The sequence below is a fragment of the Vombatus ursinus genome, unplaced genomic scaffold (assembly GCF_900497805.2).
Source record: "Vombatus ursinus unplaced genomic scaffold, bare-nosed wombat genome assembly UNPS02010639.1, whole genome shotgun sequence".
NCBI classification, from domain to species: domain Eukaryota; kingdom Metazoa; phylum Chordata; class Mammalia; order Diprotodontia; family Vombatidae; genus Vombatus; species Vombatus ursinus.
In genome coordinates this window covers 1,226,274-1,247,466 of record NW_020950417.1, presented here as the reverse complement: position 1 = coordinate 1,247,466, position 21,193 = coordinate 1,226,274, and the positions used below count along the sequence as shown (strand labels likewise).

Below are 21,193 nucleotides of genomic sequence, written 5' to 3'. Positions count from 1 at the left end.
AGAGCTGAGGCTTCTCTTTCCTGCAGCTCCTGTAAGCAGAAGCCGAGCATCTTCGGGGTCTCTGTGTTGGAGCGCCCCGCCAATGGAGCCATGTGGAGGAATTGCGTGTGGCTCCCGGATGCAAAACAAGGGAAAACAAAAAAGAATAAGATACGTGGCATCATACTCCTCGTCGGGGAATCGAACCCCAGTCTTCCGCGTAACAGGCGGAGATACTCACCACCATACCAACAAGAACCCGTTTGGGAGTGATACCTTACCCACTGGTCAACATTATGAGCTCCATAACTGTCCAGTGGGTAAGGTAGTCTCTTTCAAGAGGGTCTTCCTAAGGGAAGCCATCTAACCCAGGAAGAGAAACCTTTCCTGTAAATCACACCCTATCTTTGCAAAGATTCTACCCTAGTCCCTTTGCACCTACTTCCTCCCTTCTCTGCTGGCACCTCCAGGGGGGAGAAGCGCAATTCTGTGCAAACTCCTGTCACGCCCAGACCCTCCTCCACCACCACCTCCTTCACACAAAACCTTCACAGTTACCATCAGGATCAGGCCTCCAGTCTTCTGCCAAGATTCACCTCTCTCCTCAGGGAACTCTCCCCGCTCCCATCCTGTCATCCTCGCCACGGGTCGCCTCCGCAACTTCGTCCCCATTACCTTTCCTTACACTGCCACCAGCCCTGTTTCCCGGCAGAGATTATCTGTGGGACTCTTTTCAGCACACTGCTACTCAGTGGCCTGAAGTTCCCTCACCTGTCAAATTAAGGGCTTACATAACACGTGACGCCTAAGGCCCCCTCCAGCCCCAAAACTAGGAGCCTGGCTTCCGAACGCTGTCTGATCGTAGGTAAGCCATTTAAGTTTTCCCTTCTCCCGGACAACTCCTTCAGGGTATCAAGTTGGACGACAGTTGCCAATCAGTCTTAGTAGAAGGAACTTCTCACCTGGGTCTCCAGTATAATGATGGGGCCACCAAAGGTTCTTGGGTCAAGAGCAACAACATTGACCCTATGACCTGGGAAGTCTGCAGCCCCACAGTGGGAACTTTTCTCAAGCAGTTCTTACTATGCCTGGGGCACTGAGCTACGTGTTGGGAATACAAAGACAAATCCAAGCCCAGTCCTGGCCTTCAAGGACTTTCCAACAGGGGTAGTGGTGGTGGTGGTGAAGGATATGACGGCAGAGATTCAATCTGCAAACAGATACATAGCTATGAGAGGATTTGACGAAGGGAAGAGCAGTAACAGCTAGGGGAGACTTCGTTCAAGGGTCGCCACAGGGTGTGGCACAGGAGTTGTGCTTTGATGGGGATTGTAAGAGATAGGGAAGAAAGAAAGATCCCTCTGCTATATAGGCAAATTCTGTTTGGAGCAGTTTACATTTGGCCTTTATTCTTCGAATAAGTTCCAGTTCCTGTCCTTGGACCACTCACCTATTAGAGCATTGCTCTTTAAGCCCTCGACTTTGTCAGCACCCCCCCTACACATACACACTGGAGTCACACTGGGAGGGGGCTATAGGGGATGCTAATGTTGTCCCAACTCACAGGTTCTCTCATTATTCTATCATCCTTAATTTATTTCATGCCAAAGATTGCAAATGTTATGTACTCATTTCTGTTTTGTTTTGCACTTCTACATGTCATGGCCTCTCTCTTGTTTTATAAGAATTCTTGATGTAGCTGTTTGGGTTCAAGGGAACCCCAAAATATTGGGGTTCACCAGAATGAAGAGGAATAGATGGAAAGGTCACAGAGTCTGTCCTGAAAGTATTCACTTGGACAGTCTCCAAGTTAAAGAGAGGCATTTGTTGGGGCAATTCACCCAAGGGGCTCCCTTCCTTATAGGAGTCCAGAGCAATTAGCCAGGTTAGTTGTCTGGTCTAAATTCAGTTTGACAGAATAGGGGGAAGGGGAGGGGGGAAGAGGATGAGAGGCAAGCATAGCCCTAGAATACCTGGAATATCAGGTAGTCTGGAGGTGTCTTTGTCATACAGATAAGCAAGGGGAATAGGAAAAAGGGAAGGGGAGCTGTTCTAGAATGTCAGGTATTTGAGGAGGGTGCTTTATGAAAGCACACAGATAAGTCCATGGTGGGGGCATCAATGCATAGTGTATGGCTGGTCACATCCTTCATCTTATCTCATTCCTCACATCCTCCATCCTGCCTGCCCCATCTGCCTCTAACACCCTATCTGCCTCATCATAGCCACAGCTGTGAAAAAGCACCTGATTCCTGTTCTTTTCTATTCTGTTTTTTTAATTACATGTCCTTTTGCAATGTTGGCTATCCATTTTGAGATAAATGCATTATATAAGGTGTAAGATGTTGGTTACCAACAAAGTTCTTGAATAAGGGAATGACATGGTCGCACTGATGTTCTTGGAAGAAAAATTTGGCCAGTTGTATCAAGAATTGATTGGAGAGAAGTTGAGGGACTAGAACCCCAGAGACCAATTAGGAAATTGTCCCAATGATCAAAAGAGTAGTGATGAACACCTAAAGTAGGTCTGTGACCCTTGGAGCTGAGAGGAGAAGATGAGTGTGAGGGAAGGTGTGGAAATGAAGAGGCCAAGATTTGGAAACTGAGTGTCGGTGCTTTGAGAGGAAGAGGGAAGGGTGGAGTATGAATTGTGAGGTGGAGGGTAGGAAGCAAGATGACTGGCAAGATGGTCAAGTCCTTCACAGAATTACAAAATTTCCTCTTCCTCAAACCCCTACACCCAGTGGGAAGGTGGCAGGGATTGGGAGAGGGAAAATGAGCTCCAGTTTTTACCTCTTTAATTTGAGATGCAATGGTTATGTTTTGTAGGAACTCAAGAGAGATATTGGTCTCCATATATATATATATAGCTCAGTAATTTGCCAAGAGGTAGTTGAAACAAGGGGAAGAACTGAAGAGATCAGAGAGAGGATGGGGTGTGAATGTCTGCAGAGTTGGAAGACCAGAAGGCCCAGGAATGGATATCCTGGAAGGACCCTCATAGTGGGTAGATCTGGATCATGGGGTCTCCTGAGGCAAGAGAGGTGAAGGAACAGCCCTAGAAAAAGTCAGAAAAGCTGGAGAGAGAGCCAGGTTAGGGAAGATGATGGAGAAAAGAATATCTAAGAGGAGGGATTGCATTGTCCAAAACTGAAGAAAGGTTCAGAAGCACGAGGGAATGGAATCTCTCTTTTCCCCCAATTCTCACTAACCTGGGTGGGTGCAGTTTCAGTTGAGGGATCAGAGGAGGAGGCACATTAGGCAGGGTTGGAGGTGAGTGGGAGGAGAAAAAGTTGTGGCTAGTCATCTGAAGGGCTTTTTCTAGCAGATTCCCTGTAGAAGTGAGGAATTCGGGAGGGTGACAGAGGATGAATACCTTCTTGTGAGCTCTTCTTGCTAAAGAGGTTCTTGGTAGTCTGTGTCTATAGGGCCTGGTCTGTCTGTGTCTGTCCAGGAGAGGGACAAGGGAGTAAAGTCAGACAGCCACCTTCTCCCATTGCCCTATGACCAACGTGATGGTGCACCCAAGCAGGTTCTTGAAGTCCTGGACTTTGTCAGCACTCCACACATGCTAAACATTACACTGGGAGGCTAGGGAGGGAGTGACAGGGGATGCTAATATTTGTCCCAACCTGCAGTTTCTTTCCTTATTCTGTTCTCCGATTTGTTTCATGCCAAAAATTACAAATGTTATGTAGTCACCTTTGAATCTTAGAGCCTATCTCTAAATGTTGATAGGGATGGAGCAGCTGGGGTGAGGCTAATCTCCTCATTTAAGTTTGGAGAGAGCCAGGATCCTGAACTCACTAAGGTGGAAGGGACAGCCCATTCTCCTAACCAAACCAGTTGGAGCAACCCCACATCCAGGTATTTTCACTCCAAAAGCATTCCTCTATGTGTTTCTGTGCTGTGTGAACTTGCAGGCTTGTATGGTGATATAGCCAAAGAGCACGCATGAACATCTTCTGTTCCCCTGCATAAGCAACCGCCCAAATCTCTATCTGGTTTAGGGGAAGACCAGAATCAAAAAGAGAGAGGCCTGTTTCTCCCTCTTCCCTTTCAAGAACAGACAGCTCCTTCAGGACCCTGTAATAGGATCTAACAGAATTCTTCAGGGATGCCCCAATGCCTTGGAGGGGTGGGGAAACTTTGGCCTTGAGGCCACTTGTGGCCCTCTAGGTCCTCAAGTGCAGCCCTTTGACTGAATCCAAACTTCACAAATCAAATACCCTTAATAAAAAGATTTGTTCTATAAAACTTGGACTCAGTCAAAAGGCCACACCTGAGGACCTAGAAGGTCACATGTGGCCTCGAGGCCGAAGGTTCCCCACCCCTGCTAGAAGGCGATCCTTCCTGCTTTCACTGTTTCAGGTGGGGGCCAGCCCTCCTAAGGGTTTTAGGTGGAATCAGTAGAGAAGTAATCTCTAGATCTAGGTGAAGGAGGACTGAGGCCCCACTCTCTCAGGTCCATTAACTGGCAACTTCAGGCATACTCACCACCCCCCCCCCCACTTCATTCCCTTACCTAGGGATTTGGTGGTCTTGAGTGTGAAAAATTAAGGGTAGTGGTCAAAAGCACAATTCTCAAAATAACAATGATAAACTTTATTAACAATCAAATAAAAGCATGTTCTAAAGAAAATCTCAAGGCAATGCAATGGCGAATAACTGTGGTTTCACTTCACCTCCAACTCTCTGGCAAAGATGAGAAAAGAGGGGAACAATCCAAGGTGAAAGTATTATGAAAAGAATGATCCTGGAGAGGAACAGTTCAAGGTGATAGTGGTATGGAAAGAGTGATCCTGCAGGGGAATAATTCAAGGTGTTAATGGTATGGAAAGAGTGATCCTGCAGGGGAATAGCTCAAGGTGAAAGAGTGATCCTGGATTGTACTGTTGACGCTTTGACTTGATCCAACCGTTCTGGAAAGGGTTCAAAGAAATCTCTAAAATGCCCATTTCCTTTGATTTGGAGTATTCCATTGCTAGATATGACCCTCCAATCCATTGAGATCACTGGCAAAAAGGGAGGAGAGGCATATAAAGCAAAATATTCACTGCTGCAAGTTTTGCGCTCCTCAGGCAGAGGCCAAAAGTACCAGTGACTTCCCGGGCCTAGATGCTAGGAGAAGGGTGTGGAAAGTGTGTGGGAGTTAAGGATGCCCAGGAAAGACTGGAGGCCGAGAGTGTGTAACGAGAGAGGAGCCGCTGATCTAGGGGCGAAGTATCCAGAATGAGTAATTTGGCGTGGAGGGTCAGAATTGCCGGTGGGACTGAGCCAAGGACATAGAATGTGTGTGAAGTGTGAAGGTTCGGGAGGCTGAGGAAAGAAGGGGAAGGGCAGTTAGTGTAGTGGAACCTTTACACCAACTAGGAAACCGTAGTGATGGGGCAAAGTTAACGCTTCCGGGTCCCTGGTGGTCTAGTGGTTAGGATTCGGCGCTCTCACCGCTGCGGCCCGGGTTCGATTCCCGGTCAGGGAATACTTATTTTGCTTAGCCCGCTTCGCGTCTTTCTCGGGCCATCCCCACAACTGACAATTTCGAAATCGCCATTAGAAGGAATCCAAAGAAAGAAGAGAAGTGTTGTATGAACCGGATTCACGGTGAATTCAGCAGAACCAGAAGAAGTAAGACATATGGAGACTAGGAGTTCACGACAAGAATGCAAAAAGGAAGCCAGAGGCTCTGTCTTTCATATTAAGAACTCAACTCCGAGAAGACCAAAGAAACGGACGGAACACAACCAAAACGGACCCGCCCTCACCCACTCGCACTAAACAAAAACAAAAAGAAAAGAAAAAAATCAAACAAATAAAAGAAGATTTAAAGGAAAGGTCTTTGTAATGTATGGGAGGAGTTGGAGAGGAAGAAGAAGATAAAGGAAACGCACGGCAGGGGAGCACTAGCACCTGTTACTAGGTCGAGTACCTCCCCTGACGTATCCTAAGGGCTTATATTGAGAAAGAGACTGATCTATTTGGAAAGTTCAAGAGTGAGGTTGGGGGTCTAGGAATAAGGGAAGCCCAAGACCGACGGTTGCTGGCCTTGGTAGAGCTATAGCCCTAAAAGGGTCTGAGCCGGGATTAGAAGACTGTCAAGCCCAAAGGCCAAAGTGGGAGACTATACTTTTTTAAAATAGTATTTTCCTGATCAGTGACTAAACCCAGTGACTGTTGCCTGGTGCTCATCAGCTCCCATACCTTTTCTTTTCTTTTCTTTTTCTTGTCTTCTTTCTCCTCCCAAACTTCACCCCAGACCCTTTTCCTCTTCCTCTTGTTTGCCTGTTTGTTTGGCGGGTGTAGGAGGTGGGGATGGTGAAAAGGGCGCAAGTGACCATGCAAAAGACATTCCTGACTGGCACCTAACCGGGCAGTGACTCTTTTTTTTTCCTCGTCAAGCTATTTTTTAAAAATTAATTTATTTTTAGTATTCAACAATCACTTCCACATGCATTTGAGTTTTAAATTTTTCTCCCCCTTCTCCCCCTCTCCCCACGACGGTGTGCAATTTGATATAGGCTCTACATATACATTCCTATTAAACATATATTCACATTAGTTATGTTGTAAGGAAGAATTAGAACCAATAGGAGGAACCACAAAAAAAGAGGACACAAAACAAAACAGAAGAGAAAAAAAGAGCAAATAGTATGCTTCGATTTGCATTGTAACTGCATAGTTTTTTCTCTGGATGTGGATAGCATTTTCCACCATGAGACTTTTGAAGATGCCATTGACTCTTTTGACTCCTAACCACCAGACCAGCCGAGAGCATGCACAAACAGACACTAGAGCCCAGCAGTCACGGGACACTTGGCTTTGTCCACAGAAGCTTCAACATAACAACCACCCAGCTCTTAACCAGCCTCCGATATGTTGACTCAGCCAACCTGCTCTAACTTCCCAGCTCAACTCAGCCCACGATCTCAATATGCCACGAACTCTCTTCTCCCTCGCTCCGTGTCCACGCTTCCTGGCACATCCCTGACCACCATTCTCGCCTATCCACTCCCAACTCCCACATACCCTTCCTTTTCCTCCTGGTCCCTAGATTTGTGAAGAGGTACTTTCAGCCTCCTCTAGGAGGCGTGTCCTACCCCGGACAAAGCCTGGAGGGCTGGAATCGCGTTCTTTGAAGCCTGAGAGGTCTAGTTGCTGACCTGGCAGCCTCTCCATCAGAGCTCCACCATGCCCGGCGAAAGGGCGCTGAGCTAGGGACCCGCCTCACACTCTCGTGCTATCCCCTCTCTCGTCCGCATGTCTTTTCCCTTCCTCTCCCTTTGGATGCCCAAGAGCTACAGCTTTCAGGTCTCGTGGCCTTCGAATCTACGTAGGCAGGAACCAAGCAGCCGCAGGACAGCCCACTTTTGCCCCTCCTGTGGGCTTGTGGGCTGAGGTATCCTCGCTACTGGCGCCAGCGTGAGGGAAGGAACTCTCCATGGCTCCCAGGTGCTAAATAGCAAGAAAAGACAAATAATAACCAAACTACCCTCCTCCTGGGGGAATCCCAGTTTGACAGGAGGGGATGCACCACCAACGAGGACCCACGACACAATTCCTTACCCAAGGAAATTCCTTGCTCGCCAAACAACTTTTGTACACATCACTTGGCCCAGGCAAGAAACGCTCCCCACCCTCCGCCCCTTCCAAATCACGCCTTGCCTTTCCACAGCCACTACTTCAGCCCCTATTCCTCACTTCCCCGCGGCCAAATGCAGAGAAGGGAAGCAAATTCAGAAATGCCGGGATTGGCACTCCCCTCCCCGTCATCGCCACCGCAGCCTTTACGGGTTTAGCACCCTTCTGCCCAGTCAACACAATCACGTGATTCCTGCGAAAGTTTTCACCTAGCCACCCAGGAACAGTTTCTCACCACCATGCGTGCTGCCGCTGCCACTCCCTGCAACCTGTCTAGTCCCTGGGCCACCGGTTTTCCGTCATAGAAGATTATCTGGTACTTTATTCGATACTCTTCAATTCACTGGTCTGAAATTACCTAATCTGTCAAATGAGGGGAGTAGACCTCAGAAGTCTCTTCAAAGACTACTTGCAGAGTCTAATCTGAGATCCCAGGTTCACAAAGCCGGTTGACCCCAGGCAAATCACTTAAACTCTTCATTCTCCCAGGCACCTCCCTCAGATTTTCAAATTGCATAGCACTTGCCTATCGGTCTTGGGAAATAGAACTTCTCACCTGGAGTTCCCCAGTGTCACATAGACAAAGACAACGTAAAAGAGTAATATTATCGATCCTGTAACCCAGAAGCTCGCTATCCCACTATGCTCCAGGCACCGTGCTAGGCGATGGAAATCGAAAGAGAAATCCAAGAACAGTCCTTGCCTTTAAAGAGTTTCCAATCTTGCAGAGAGAGAGAGAGAAACTGAGGGAGGGGATGGATGGCCAGCGATTCAACCCGCCAACAGGTAAGTAGCTACAGGAGTATTTAAGGAAGAACACTGCTACCTAGGGTGAGATGTCGGAAAAGATGCACAATAGGAGGTGGCACATGAGCTGACTCTTGAGGAAATATGGGGATTGTAAGAGGTAGAGGGAAAAACGGAGTGCTCACCAGGCCTAGGGGAAGACCTGTGCCAATCTTAGTGAGGAGAGAGATCATCAAATTCCTGTGTAGGGAAGGTCAAGCGGGCAGGTTTTTCTGGGTTCTGATGCTGTGGGGAAGGGTGATTGGGTAGTGCAGAACTGTATTTTTTCAGGTCTGGCTCAACACAGGCTGGTGCCACCAGACAAGTTCTGTTTCACACAAATTAAGATTCTCAGTCCATCAATCAGTTGCCAAAAGGAAGAGTATTTAGTCGCAACAGGAGAAGGCTATTTAGAGCTAGGAACGTATATTCAGCGAAGATAGAGTCTTGATCTAATTGAGCTCAGCTCTCCCGCTTCAAAGCAATAGCCCATAGTGGGTTAGACGTAGATGAAAGGTGCCCTCTGTTTCCTAGTGTCCGACAACTATCCCCCTCCCCGGGTTGGGCCACAGTCAAAGTGTTGGCACCTTTTGTGCCTCCAGGGAAGATGGCAGCTGCCTGGGATTGCCTTTCCAAGACTCCTCCCCTCCTCGCGTTAAGGGCTAGGAGAGCACAGACCTCAGTTCACTTTCGAGCCTGAGAAACTGAGAAGATGGTGTTGTTCCCTACAGTAACAGGGAAGGTAGGAGTGGGGGAGGGTTTGGGGAAAGGTGAGTTCTATTTTGGACATATTAAGTTTAAGATGTTTGCTGGACATCCAGACAGACGAAAAGACGGAGAGACAGAAAGACGACTGTGACAGCAGGGGAGGGTATGTGGGAGAGCCACCTTTTAGATGCTTCCCCCTCCCCCCGGATGAACGGAAGGGACTGGTCCTGTGAATGAAGAGGTCGGTAGGAGTGCGTCTGGTGAGGTAACTTAAAACTAGGAGACCATTTGGAAGGATGAAGACCCAGCGAGAGGAAGAAACTGTTGTAGTCTTCTAAGGGGCGAGGGGGCGCGAGTTTGAGGCAACGGTGAGGAAAATCAGGCTGTAAAAAAAACATTATGTAGTGGTCAGGATGGCCGAGCGGTCTAAGGCGCTGCGTTAAGGTCGTAGTCTCTCCTGGAGACGTGGGTTCGAATCCCATTTCTGACACAGTCCTTTTCATCTTGCCTCGCTCATCTCGCTCCTTCTAGTAAAGGCTGAATAACTTATGCCCCTAGCAGCCAAAGGCAGGCTACCCCACTACAGAAACTCACGCCAATCTCAGGTTGGCTACTTGTCCATCTTTTCACCTCGTAACCTTTCGCAAGGTGCTCTCCGGAGTGCCCCTTCTCTTTCTGGCCCTTCTTCCTTCCACTCTGCCGGGACACACTCCCACATCACCACTCTACAAAGCCCATCGTTCTCTGGTGATCCCCAGACCACCGGCAAAGGCGTTTTGGGGAGTAGTGCAATGCCAGAGAAAAGAAAGGCTGCTCCAGGCCAGAGAAGAGAAAGGCTGCTCTAAACTGGATCCGCACTGTCCCAGAAGATCTGTCATTCTCAAAGCCTCAGGGTACCCCAGGGAAGGGACTCAACCTACTAACAGGAGTCTTATCTCCCTCCCCTCCTGTCAGCACAAACACCTTTCCTCCCCAGCTTCTTTTATTTTTTGACTTCTTTTTGTGCAGGTCCGAGCTAGGGTGGAGGCAGATACGTTGGTTGTCTCCTGCCCCTTACTTTGGTCTTCTAGAAATCAAGACTAAGCCTTAAAAAGAACGACAAGAGCCTTTGGCTTCCTTTTCGGGTTCTTGTCATTGACATTTTCCTAGTCTCTGCGTCTCTTACTTTCTCTAGTTCTGCTGAACTCAATCTGGATCCGTTCATACCATTCTTCTTGCCTTCTTTCTCCTGATTCCTCCTAATGGCGGTTTAGATCAAGGGCCATTAGGAATCCCTCCTTATATCATCAATCTGTTCTGAGGTCCACGAGCCCAACATACGTCCTGGGGCTTCGTCGTTGTTTCCACCACATCTCGGTCATTCCTCGCAGACTCCGAGCAGATTGTAGGAAGATTTTAGTGTTTATGTGCGCAGAGGAGCTGTCTGGCTTTGATTTTCGTAGTGTATATAGGCACAAAAGGAAGGGAGATGTAAGGGTAGGGAATTTTCGCGGCGAAAAGGAAAGGGTATCGCTGAAAGAGAGTTGAGACAGATGGCGCAAGGCAGGCTTGCAGGTCTATATTTTGGGGCAGTCGAACTTGGACCCTTCTCGGGTCCAGGGTTTTGCAGAATGCTTTGAATATTGTTTTTCCTAGGGACAGGCGATGTGAAATGGTCTGGTCCGAAGTTGGGGAGGGTGCATGTATTTCAATGGGTTGGTGGAGAGGGAAATTGTGAGTTGTGGGAATGTCCAGAGGAAGAGGTAAACCGGACCAAGCAAAATAAATTACTTGACCGGAATTCGAACCAGGGGCGCGGCGGTGAAAGCTCTGAATCCTAGCCACTAGACCACCAGGGACCGGTGGTCCCCTTCTTACGGTCTCCTACTTAGTGTAAAAAGCCCCACTACACCAACTGCCCTTCGACTTCCTTCCCCAGCCTCTGGAACCTTCACAACGCGCACACATTCTATCTCCTTGGTTCAGCCCCTCCTGCAATCCTGATCCTTCAGGCCAAGTCACGCATTCTGAATACCTCACCCCTAGGTCAGCTGTCTCTCTCTTGCCCACACTTACTCCCCCACCAGTCTTTTCCGTGCACTCTCAACTCCCGCACACCTTCCTCCACATCCTTCTTCTACCATCTAGGCACCCAAAGAGTCATCAGTACTTTGGACCTCAGAAGGAGCACCTTGCTAGGGATAATGCTTGAGCGGCTGCAGCACTAAGCCTACGAACGCCCCCTTACTTCCCACACTGCCCGGGGGACCAGAGCCCCCACGGCATGGCAGGAGCGCACTAAGAGCCGGGCCCATAGGGCTGACAGTGACCCGCTCCACAGCCCTGTACTGCACCCTCCCTTGCACCACCATCCTCTTCCCTCCCTGCCTGTTCGATGGCCCAAGACCATCTGCTTCTCAGTTCTGTGGCCTCCGAAGTCCTGGTAGGCAAGAGCCAAGTAGGCTCAAGAGACCCGTTCGGTGCTTTTCCTGTGTGCATGTGGGTTGGGGCGAAACCATGACTTAGGCCACCAGGAGTGAAGGAACTCTGTATGGCTCCCAGCTGTTAAACACGAAGAAAAGCAAACAACAAGTAGACAAGAAATAAAATTTTTAAAGGCCTGTACTCCCCGTCGGAAAACGGAACCCCGATTTTCCACTTAGCATGTGGGGATAAGCCAATACAAAGGAGGACCCAGGATAAGGTGACTCCTTACCCTCACAACAACTCTTTCGCACCCCACCTTGAGCAGGAGAAATGCCCTCGCCAAGTCCCATCTTTACTTTACACACCCTCTTCCTCCATTCGTTTGGTCCTTCTTCCTACATTCTTCACCCCTTCATTGCCAAATGCAAAGGAAAAATTCAATTCTAAAAATATCGATGTCCCACTTCCACTTACCACTCTTTCATGTTCTTCCTCAGGAACTAGCAACCCTTGATTCTTCTGCCAGGATTCACCTTCTCCTCTCACATTTTTAGGGGATTTATCGGCCAAATGAGTGGCATAGACTGAAGGAGGAGCCCGTTCTAGCCTTAATTCTAAGATCCTGGTTCTTTCCAACTTCCAACCTAGAAATGAGCTTCAGCCTCGATCACCTACCCAATTGCTTTTGGTGGGAGGCTCAGGTATTCAACTGTGGTGGCCCCTATTTGGTTGCACCATCACCTTGGTTATAAGGAGTTGGGAAAAGGTGGTTGTTTGACTTTACTCCCTAGGCCCTCTCCCGGACAGACACAGATAGACGCAGGCCCGACAGGGGCAGACTACCAAGGACCTCCTTAACAAGAAGAGCCCACTAGAAGCTATCCATTCTCTGTCACCCTCCCGAATTCCTCACTTCTACAGGGAATCTCCTAGAGAAAGCTACAACTTTCAGATGACTAGCTACAACTTTCCCTCCTTCCACTTGCCTCCAACCCTCCCTAATGTGCCTCCTACTCTGATCCCTCAACTGAAACTGCACCCACCCAGGTTAGTGAGAATTGGGGGAAAAAGAGAAATTCCATTCTCTCATGCTTCTGAACCTTTCTTCAGGTTTGGACAATGCAACCCCTCCTCTTGGATATTCTCATCTTCCCTAATCTGGTTCTTTCTCCAGCTTTTCCAACTTTCTCTAGGGCTGTTCCTTCCCCTCTTTTGCCTCAGGAGACCCCATGATCCAGATCCACTCACTATGGATGTTCTTCCAGGATATCCATTTCTGGACCTTCTGGTCTTCCAACTCTGCAGACATTCACACCCCATCCTCTCTCTGATCTCTGCAGTTCTTCCCCCAGTTTCAGTTACTACTGCTTCTTGGTAAATTACTGAGATGTGTTTAAATGGAGACCAATATCACTCTTGAGTTCCTCAAGAGTGCATTGCATCTCAAATTAAACAAGCAAAAAATGAGGCTCCTCTCTCCTCTACCAACCCCTGCCACCTTCCCACTGGGTGTAAGGCTTTGGGAAAGAGGAAATTTTGTAATTCTATGAAGGACACAGCCATCTTCCCAGTCACCTTGCTTCTTCCCCCCCTCCTCACAATCCATACTCCACCCTTCCCTCTTCCTCTCAAAACACATCCCGGAAGTTTCCAAGTCTTGGTCTCTTCACTTCCACACCTTCCTTCACACTCATCCTCTCCTCTCAGCTCCAATGGTCACAGACTTACTTTAGGTGCTCATACACACTCTTTCAGATCAATGGAAGTTTCCCAATTGGTCTCTGGGCTTCCAGTCCCTCCTTTCCTCTCCAATCAATTATTCATGTAACTTGCCAAAATTTTCTCCCAATAGCACCAAGGTGACAATGTCACTCCCTTATTCAAGGACCTTGCTGATAACCAACATCTTACACTTCATAATGCAATTATCTCAGAATGGATACCCAACGTTGAAGAAGGAAATGTTATTTTAAAAAATAGAAGAGAAAGGAATAGGAATCAGGTGCTTTTCACAGCTGTGGCTAGATGAAGACTTCTTATCCAAATAAAAGTGAGAGAGGACAACACCAATAGAAGCTCAAAGAGACAGAAATGACTGCATAACGTTTGTAACTTTTGCCATTGAAATAAATCAAGGAGGATAGAATAAAGAGGGAAACTGCAGGTTGGGACAAATATTAGCATCACCTATCATCCCTTCCCCAACCTCCCAGTGTGAAGTCCAGGATGTGGGAGGAGGAGGGGAGGAACTGAAAAAGTTCAGGACTTCTACAGCCATACTCTAACAGATACCTGGTCCAAGGACAGGAACCAGAACTTTTCCTAAGAAGAAAGGCCAAATCTAAACTGCTCCAAACAGATCACGAAATATCTTAGTCCTCTCAGGGCAGACATTCATATATGGCCAAAGGATCTTTTTTTTTCTTCCCCTACCTCTTACAGTCCCATCAAGGCTGAATTCCTGTGCCACATTCTATGGCGATGCTTGAACCACATCTCCCCTAGCTGTTACTGCTCTTCCCTTCTTCAAATCCTCCCATAGCTATGTATCTGTTTGAATGTTGAATCTCTGCCAGCATACCCTTCACCACCACCACCACCACTACTCCTCTTGAAAAGTCCTTTAAGGCCAGGACTGAGCTTGTTGTCTTTGTATTCCCATCGCCTAGCTCAGTGCCCCGGGCATAGTAAGAGCTGCTTGAGAAATGCTCCTACTATGGGGTTGCAGACTTTCAGGTAATAGGGTGGATGTTGTTCTTGACCCAAGAACCTTTGGTGGCCTCATCATTATACTGGAGACCCAGGTGAGAAGTTCCTTCTACTAAGACTGATTGGCAACTGTCGTCCAACTTGATACCCTGAAGGAGTTGTCCGGGAGAAGGGAAAACTTAAATGGCTTACCTACGATCAGACAGCATTCGGAAGCCAGGCTCCTAGTTTGGGGGTTGAAGCGAGCCTTAGGCCTCACGCGTTATGTAAGCCCCTGATTTGACAGGTGAGGGAACTTCAGGCCTCTGAGTAGCAGTGTGCTGAAGAGTCCCACAGATAATCTTCTCTGCCAGGAAACAGGGCTGCTGGCAGTGTAAGGGTAGGGAATGGGGACGAAGTTGCAGAGGCGACCCGTGGCGAGGGTGCCAGGGTGGGAGGAGCAAGAGTTCCCTTAGGGGAGAGGTGAATCTTGGCAGAAGACTGGAGGCCTGGCCCTGATGGTGACTGAGAGCATTAAGGGTGGAGGAGGTGGTGGTGGAGGAGGGTCTGGGCGTGATGGGGCTTTGAGTGGAATGGCGTTTGTTTCCCCTGGATGTGTCAGCAGAGAAAGGAGGAAGGGAGGAAGAAGGTGCAAAGGGGCTGGTGTAGAATCTGAGCAAAGATAGAATGGAATTTACGGGAGAAGTTTCACCTACTGGACTAGATGGCCTACATAAAAGTTACATAGCGTAAGATAGTGTCACACGTGAGTCCTCGTTAGTATAGTGGTGAGTATCTCCGCCTGTCACGCGGAAGGCCGGGGTTCGATTCCCCGACGAGGAGAACGATGGGATTCGTTTTGCTCCTTGCTGGCTTTCCTTTTTCTCTTCTTGTTTTGCATGTGGGAGCCACACGCAATTCCTCCACGTGGCTCCAGTGGCGGGGCGCCCCAACGCAGAGGCCCTGAAGATGCTCGACTTCTGACTACAGGCACTTCTGGAGCCCCAAGAAAGAGAAGCCGCAGCTCTGGGGTCATCCAATCGGCACCGAGGGAACAGGTCAAAGGACAGGGTGGCTCGAAGTGTTCGAAGTGCTTGTGCGGGTCGTTGCCCAACTGAGAGGCTAGACCTCTGTTCTGGGTCAGTCTAGGCAGCAAAGTGACCCTCTTGGGCTTCCAGCCTCAGCCCTCGCGGCTGCTTCTAAGACATCGCTCCCTTAGAGGGCAAGCTTCTTTCAGAAAGGCCGAGAGATCTGGAGCCTAGGGGCGAGACAGGTGGTGATTGAGGACTGTGTGGAAGTTGGGGGTGAACGGGAAAGGCTGCTGTCAGGGACTTGCGGGTGTGCAGAGGGGAGGCTGAGTGAAGGGGACATGGAGTGTAGATAGGGGTAGGCTGTTGAATTTAGTCCTTTGCTCTTAGAGTTCTCCTCTCCTCCCACCTCCTATCCCCTTAATACCTGCCACAGGAACGGGAAGTTTTTACTGCTTTTGCTATTCCCTCCACAGCATAATCTTCCTTCTTAGCCCTACTCCATCCTCAACTGTTTCCCTCTTGGGTCTGCATCAAACTCCGTGTGTATACTCAAACCTCCTTTGCCTCTTTCAGATCCGAATAAGGTTTCTCTCACAACGACTCCTTTCCCCCACCCCCACCCTTCTTCCGCGTCTGTATACTTTTCTTCCACATCCCAACTCTATGACATAGCAAGTTTCCACTCCTTTTTTCATTAGTGCATCTCTTTTCTTTATCCTTTTACTCTCCTTTTTCTTTTATCCAGGTTGCAAAAGGGATCTAGCGCCGGACCTAGAGTCATGCAGACCTGAATCCAAATCCAACCTCAGACACTTACTAGCTGTGCGACCCTGTGCAAGTCGTTGCCCCAACTTTCTTATCTGTAAAATGGTGATAATAATAACTACCTCCAAGAGTTGTCGTGCACGTAAAAGAAGATAAAAGTTGTAAAGTGCTTACCACAGTGCACAGAATTATTCACATACATAATAAGCGCTTAATAAATGTTTTTTCCTTCACTTCCCTATTGAGGAAAGTTCACTAAGCTGTCACTACTTGTCTATGCAAAATATTTATGGTCTTGGAAGAAAGGAGATCCCCTTGATAATTTGATGGTAATATCGAGTTCCTCAGTGAAGGTGAAGGAGAGTGCTCATACAACCCGAGGGAAAGAAGGTTGTACGTATCATTTCACAAAAGCCCTCCAATAGAACAGAGAGATATCATTTTTTTTGTAAATAAATGCTCAGGGAGGAGAATGCTCTGGTAGGTGGGAACCCTGAGGGGGTCATTGTAGAGTGATTTTCCTTGGCACTGGGACAGGTTGTTTGCTGGCAAGAAACTAATGGCCTATTAGCTACCTTACTACAAATAACTCTATCTCTGGTTAAATATCAGTGACTGTGACAGAAGTTGCAGCATTTTTGCTGTAACTCTGATATTCTTGGTGCTAATCCCAGTCAAGGTCAATATCTCACATTAGAAGACCAACTGTGAAATACCACTATTGGGTATCACCTATGCCATGGACCTTATGATTGAGATCTCAGACATGGTCCTTCCCAAGAGGGGAGGCAAAACGAAAAATTTCTAGTCTTCACTTTCTTTCATCTTTGGTCACAACTTGGGAGGTGGGGTTTTGTTAAATTTGTTTGTTTGTTTCTTTTGTTTTTGCTATCTTTTCAGTTTAAATGTTATATTTATTTCTTTTTCTCAGAGGAGGAAAAGATCACTTCTAAAAATTAAACTTCATTTTAAATTCTGAATGTAAACAATAAAATATTATCAACTTCACATACACAGCAACATACAAAAGTAGGATTATATATGAAAGCATGACTCTCCATTTCATACAGCCTGCTTTTTCAAAAAGAATTTCATAATTCAATATTCAGCCCATTTCCCTTTCAACTATTTCCTCCTCTAAATTGCCCTCCTTTGTGATCATTCATGCTTCTTATTCCTTTCCCCTTTTTGTTAGTTTGTTGAGTCTGAAGTGTTTCTGCCTCAAACTCTCTGTGAGGTTCTGCTTGGAGAGGGGTTAGGGATTCAAACTGCAGAGAGACATTTGAGGAATTAAGGAGCACTAGCAACCAGGGAATTGCTAGAAAGTGGTAGAAACTCCCCATTGGGAGTGTCCCATGGCCTGAGCCATAGTGGAATCTGTGATCCAAGGTAGAGGAAAGAATGGAGTGTGCTGCTGGCTTAGAGTGTAACCTATGTTAAGCCTGTGAGGAGGTAGACTATTGGATTCTCATGAAGTGAAGGATTAGTGGGCAAATTGAGTTAGAAGAAAAAAGAGTTCACTGAGTGCTGCTGCTGATGGAGGTCTGGGGTGAGGAAAGGGTTAGGGTTAAGGTTAGGGATGGGTTAATATTGTATTTGTATAGTCTAGCTCAGGAGGGTTGGTACCACCAAACTGGTTTGTGGTTTCTGGTGAAATGAGAATCTTGGTCCGTGTATCAATTGGCAAAAGGGTTATTTAGCCCTAAGATAGGAAGGCTATTCAAGCCAGGAATGATATTCAGCAAGGGCACAGCCTTGATTCAACTGAACCCAATTTTTGATCTTTAGGACAATTGCTTGCAGTAGGCCCTGTCCAGCCTCTGGAAAAGTCAAGTTCCACAGGAGGCTGGGAAACTATATTAAAGACCTGGAACCTTGAGTCTCCTGAGTCCATTCAGAAGTGAATGAAAGAAGGAATGAGTGAGTGAATGAATGAAGATAGAGAGATGAGGCAGATCCTGCATTTCCTTTTGTATGGTGCTTCCCCTTCTGCCTAGGCCTAGTCAACCACCACTCAAGGTGACTCTTGAGCCCCTTAGCAAGGCTGAGGACTACCTTCCCAAGATCCCCAGTGGTGAGGGCCAGGAGTGGACAAATTCTGTTCACTTGAGGGACTGGGAGTGTTGGCCTTCCTAACACTTCCTCCTAGTCAGCCTGCATTTCTGGGACAAGAGCAGCTCCAGCCAGATCTGAGTGTCCATTTGATTCTCCTCACTTTAGCCATCCCTCCTAGAAAATCTGATAACAGTTTTGGTGACAGACAGACCCAGCCTCCCTATTTCCACCAATCATTGCAGCCTCTGTACCTTGGAAGGGATTCTCCCACTGCCACTGCAGCCCAAAGCATCCCTCCTGCAAACCTCTGCCACTCCAAAACCTGCCCATGTGGCCCAGGTCTCCTTTATTGCAGGCATCACCCTGACCAGAAAGTCTTTCCTTCCAGGCCTGCCCCCTTCTAATGGCCCCTGGTGCCAAATGGGGGTGTCCAGCCTGGTGCCTGAACCCAGAGCCTCTGCTGGGTTTGCTCTTCTCCTTGGCTTGTGTCTATGCCCACTTTCTCCCTGAAGAGAGCCTAATGGCCCTGAAGGCAGGCCATTGGGTAATTTGCTCGAGTTCTCTGAGGCTGAGCCTCCAGGTGCCAGCCCTTCTCGATTGGAGCAGGACAGAGTGTTTCTGAACTGACTTGTAGAGCTCCTGATATTGGAATGGACTGGCTTCATAAGGAAGGTTCTACTCTGGCCTGCCCTAGGAAGATGTCTGCTCCTCAGAGACTTGGAGGCTGAGTGTGGAAATGGGTGCCCACGGGTCCAGTCGGAGTGACAGATAGACAGACAGACAGACGCTGTCAGCAGGAGAACTGTGTGGAAACAGACCCGCCAGATTTGGGGGCGTGTGTTCCCGCCCGTTGGCTTTCACCCCGAGGCTGCGGGAGTGTACTGAAGGGTCGGTCTGGAGGACGTCGGCCTGTGGTGAGGCAACCTGAAAGTAGGAGACCAATTAGGGTTATGGGGACCCAGCGAGAGGAAGCAGCTGCTTTAAGTTTTAAGAGGTCAGTAGAGTAGGTTTGAGGTGAGTGCAATAGGGATCAGGGTGCAAAACTGCTTGTCGCGGTCAGGATGGCCGAGCGGTCTAAGGCGCTGCGTTAAGGTCGCAGTCTCCCCTGGAGGCGTGGGTTCGAATCCCACTTCTGACACAATCCTTTTTATCTTCCCTCGCTCAACTCGCTCCTTCTAGTGAAGGTTGGACCACAACAACACAACACATCTAGAAGCTCATGCCAATCCAAATTTGGCTACTAGGATTCCATCTTGTTACATCGTTACCCTTCCCCCTTCTCCTTCTGGCCCTTTTTTCCTTCCACTCTGCTGGGAAACACTCCCACCTCACCACCCTGCAAAGCTCAGGAACCACCGTTTTCTGGTGGTTCCCAAACCACCGGCAAAGGCATTTTGGGGAGTGGTGCAATGGCAGAGAAGAGAAAGGCTGCTGCAGGCTGGATGCGAACTTTCCCAGCACATCTGTCATTCTCAAACCCCCAGGGTACTCCAGGGGAGGGACTCAACCTGCTAACAGTTAGCAGTCGTATCTCCCTCCCCTCCTCTCAGCACAAACACCTTTCCTCCATAGCTTCTTTCATTTTTTGACTTCTTTTGTGCAAGTCCGAGCTAGGGTGGGGGCAGGTGCGTTGGTTGTGTCCTGCCCCTTACTTTGGTTTTCTAGAAGTTAAGACTAAGCCTTAAAATGAACGACAAGAGCCTTTCGCTTCCTTTTCGGGTTCTTCTCATTCTCTGGTTCTGCTGAACTCACTCTGGATCCGTTCATACCATTCTTCTTGCCTTCTTTCTCCTGATTCCTCCTAGTGGCGGTTTAGGTCGAGGGCCATTCGGAATCCCTCCTTAGACCACCTATCTGTTCCGAGATTCACGAACTCAACATACGTCTTGGGGTTCCATCGTTGTTTCCACCACGTCTGGATCATCCTTCACCGACTCGCAGCAGATTGCAGTAAGATTTTGGTGTTTATGTGAGCAGAAGAGCTTCCTGGCTTTGAGTTTCTTAGGGTATGTAGAACCAATAGGAACAGAGACATCGGGGTAGGGAATTTTCTCGGCGAAAATGGAAAGGGTGTCCCTGAAAGAGATTTGAGACAGATGGCGCGTAGCAGCCTTGCAAGCCTGTATTAAGGGACAATAGAACTTGGACCCTTTTCGGCCTTGAGCACTTTACCGGAAGGAGGGTACAGGTTTTGCAGAATGCTTTGAATATTGTTTTTCCTAGGGACAGGCGATGTGAAATGGTCTGGTCCGAGGTTGGGGAGGTTGCATGTATTTCAATGGGTTAGTGGAGAGGGAGATTGTGAGTTGTGGGAATGTCCAGAGGAAGAGGTAAAGCAGGCCAAGCAAAAGAGCTTCTTCCCTGACTGGGAATCGAACCGGCCGCGGCGGTGAAAGCGCCGAATCCTAACCACTAGACCACCACGGACTACAAAGTGCTGACTTCACCCCCTTACTAGGGTCTCCTACTTAGTGTAAAAAGCCCCACTACACCAATCGCCCTTTGCCTTCCTTCCCCAGCCTCTGGAACCTTCACAACCCACACATATTCTATCTTCTTGGTTCAGCCCCTCCTGCAATCCTGACCCTTCAGGCCAAGTCACGTATTCTGAATACCTCACACCTAGGTCAGAGGGCCCTCTCTTGCCCACACGTACTCCCCCACCAGTCTTCTCCGTGTGCTCTCAACTCCCACACACCTTCCTCCACATCCTTCTCCTACCATCGAGGCTCCTGAAGAGTCGACAGTACTTTGTACCTCAGGAGGAGTGCCTTGCCAGCGATAATGCTTGAGCAGCTGCAGCATTAAGCCTAAGAGCGCCCCCTCACTGCCCACACTGTCTGGGGCACCAGAGCCCCCACGGCTAGGCGGGAGGACACTGAGCGTCCGACTCAGGGCGGACAGTGACCCACTCCACTTGCACCACCATCCTCTTCCCTCCCTGCCTGTTCGATGGCCCAAGACCATCTGCTTCTCAGTTCTGTGGCCTCCGAAGTCCTGGTAGGCAAGAGCCAAGTAGGCTCAAGAGACCCCTTCCTTGCCTTTCCTGCGTTCTTGTGGGCTGGGGCGACACCATCACTTAGGCCACCGGGAGTGAAGGAACTCTGTACGGCTCCCAGCTGCTAAACACGAAGAAA

At 48.5% G+C, this 21,193-nt stretch overlaps 4 non-coding genes across 4 annotated transcripts; all 4 read left to right on the top strand.

Moving 5' to 3' along the window:
* The first annotated feature begins 5,389 nt into the window (after nt 1-5,389).
* On the top strand, nt 5,390-5,461 carry TRNAE-CUC. Its single transcript has one exon. It is a non-coding gene; the product is annotated as a tRNA-Glu (tRNA).
* Nucleotides 5,462-9,518: 4,057 nt separating this feature from the next.
* On the top strand, nt 9,519-9,601 carry TRNAL-AAG. Its single transcript has one exon. It is a non-coding gene; the product is annotated as a tRNA-Leu (tRNA).
* A 5,375-nt stretch (nt 9,602-14,976) lies between these two features.
* Nucleotides 14,977-15,048, top strand: TRNAD-GUC. Its single transcript has one exon. It is a non-coding gene; the product is annotated as a tRNA-Asp (tRNA).
* Nucleotides 15,049-19,111: 4,063 nt separating this feature from the next.
* TRNAL-AAG lies at nt 19,112-19,194 on the top strand. The gene has a single exon. It is a non-coding gene; the product is annotated as a tRNA-Leu (tRNA).
* Nucleotides 19,195-21,193: the final 1,999 nt, after the last annotated feature.